General features: G+C 44.3%; 1 non-coding gene across 1 annotated transcript; it reads left to right on the top strand.

The window, feature by feature from the left end:
• The first annotated feature begins 2,140 nt into the window (after positions 1 to 2,140).
• Positions 2,141 to 2,212, top strand: Trnap-ugg (transfer RNA proline (anticodon UGG)). Its single transcript has one exon. It is a non-coding gene; the product is annotated as a tRNA-Pro (tRNA).
• Positions 2,213 to 2,566: the final 354 nt, after the last annotated feature.

The following is a 2,566-nucleotide window of genomic DNA, read 5'->3' on the forward strand; positions in this document are numbered from 1 at the left end:
CGACCACTTTTTTCGCTTTGTGATAGATGGTGCTGTAATAGTCACAAACGTATAAGTACGTGGTATCACGTAACATTCCACTAGTGCGGACGGTATTTGCTTTGTGATACATTACCCGTGTTAAAATGGACCGTTTACCAATTGCGGAAAAGGTTGATATCGTGTTGATGTATGGCTATTGTGATCAAAATGCCCAACGGGCGTGTGCTATGTATGCTGCTTGGTATCCTGGATGACATCATCCAAGTGTCCGAACCGTTTGCCAGACAGTTACGTTATTTAAGGAAACAGGAAGTGTTCAGCCACATGAGAAACCTCAATCATGACCTGCAACAAATGATGATGTCCAAGTAGGTGTTTTAGCTGCTGTCGTGGCTAATCCGCACATCAGCAGCAGACAAATTGCACGAGAATCAGGAATCTCAAAAACATCGGTGTTGAGAATGCTACAGCAACATCGACTGCACCCATACCATATTTATATGCACAAGGAATTGCATGGCGGCGACTTTGAACGTCGTGTACAGTTCCCACTGGGCACAAGAGAAATTACACGACAATGACAGATTTTTTGCACACGTTCTATTTAGCGACGAAGCATTATTTACCAACAGCGGTAACGTAAACCGGCATAATATGCACTATTGGGCAATCGATAATCCACAATGGCTGCGACAAGTGGAACATCAGCGACCTTGGCGGGTTAATGTATGGTGCGGCATTATGGGAGCAAGGATAATTGGCCCTCATTTTACCGACGGCAATCTGAATGGTGCAATGTATGTTGATTTCCTACGTAATGTTCTACCGATGATACTACAAGATGTTTCACTGCATGACAGAATGGCGATGTACTCCCAACATGATGGATGTCCGGCACATAGCTCGTGTGAGGTTGAAGCGGTACTGAATAGCATATTTCATGATAGGTGGAGTTGGTCATGGAAGCCCCATACCATGGCCCGCACGTTCACTGGATATGATGTCCCTGGATTTCTTTCCGTGGGGAAAGTTGAAGGATATTTGCTATCATGATCCATTACGCCTGACAACATGCGTCAGTGCATTGTCAATGCATGTGCGAACATTACAGACGGCGAACTACTCGCTGTTGAGAGGAATGTCGTACACGTATTTCCAAATGCACTGAGGTTGACGGACATCATTTTGAGCATTTATTGCATTAATATGGTATTTACAGGTAATCATCCTGTAACAGCATGCGTTCTCAGAAATGATAAGTTCACAAAGGTACATGTATCACATTGGAACAACCAAAATAAAATGTTCAAACGTACCTATGTTATGTATTTTAATTTAAAAAACCTACCTGTTTCCAAATGTTTGTCTAAAATTGTGAGCCATATGTTTGTGACTATTACAGCGCCATCTATCACAAAGCAAAAAAAGTGGTCCAACTAAAACATTCATATTTCTTTATGTACTACACGAATATGTAATAAAAAATGGGGGTTCCTATTTTAAAAAATGCTGTTGATATCCGTTTGACCTATGGCAGCGCCATCTAGCGGGCCAACCGTAGCGCCATCTGGTTTCCCCCTTCAAGCTAGACAACTTGGTCCATTCACGATCAATGGACCAACAAAGATTCCATGACTTACCAAACGGGAAAGTGCTGGTAGATAGGCACAATAAAAAAAACACAAAAACACACACACAAAATTTCAAGCTTTCACAACCCACTGTTGCTTTGTCAGGAAAGAGGGAAGGAGAGGGAAAGATGAAAGGATGTGGGTTTTAAGGGATAGGGTAAGGAGTCATTCCAATCCCAGGAGCGGAAAGACTTACCTTAGGGGGAAAAAAGGACAGGTATACACTCCCACACACACACATATCCGTCCACACATATACAGACACAAAACTACATGCTGACCCAGAACGCTACGTAGTGGGCGGATACTGCGCGACACGATAACGTTTGCACTTCACACGGTCGAAATACTGTCACACAACTCGAGCAGCTCTTTCAGCATTCACATACACTGGTGTTCAGCACAGCTCATGTTGTAGGTGTCGGATTAAGAAACCTTTTAGAGAATATGCTCCAGATTGGATGCTGCAGCTAGCAAGTGCGGCAAAATCTCAGTAGGTGGCGGGGTGCAGGTCTGCTTACTTGTGGGGCCTGTTGGTCTAGGGGTATGATTCCTGCTTTGGGTGCAGGAGGTCCCGGGTTCAAGTCCCAGACAGGTCCTACTTATCACTTTCGTGACAACCAAGCACTACGATAAACTTGCGAGTCTCTGAAAGTAAGCCATGCAACGGGACAAACTGCATGTCGGGCCACTGGCCCATGAGACTGGCAAGTGCGTCATGTGGAAAGCAATCCACGTGGCAGGATTAAACCATCTTCGCTTACTTATATCTATACGTAAAGACTGGCACGTACAACGATTCTATTCGTTTCCCAAAAACTAGTACATCGCACGCACGTTTGTTAAATGCATGCACATGCAGCACCCAAAACAGAGAGATGTCTTTCCTGCTGGGAGAAACAGCTGAGGTCATCTTCTCGCAGTTGAACCCCTTACGTTCCGTTATTAATCCT

The sequence above is a fragment of the Schistocerca serialis genome, chromosome 7 (assembly GCF_023864345.2).
Source record: "Schistocerca serialis cubense isolate TAMUIC-IGC-003099 chromosome 7, iqSchSeri2.2, whole genome shotgun sequence".
Classification (NCBI taxonomy): domain Eukaryota; kingdom Metazoa; phylum Arthropoda; class Insecta; order Orthoptera; family Acrididae; genus Schistocerca; species Schistocerca serialis.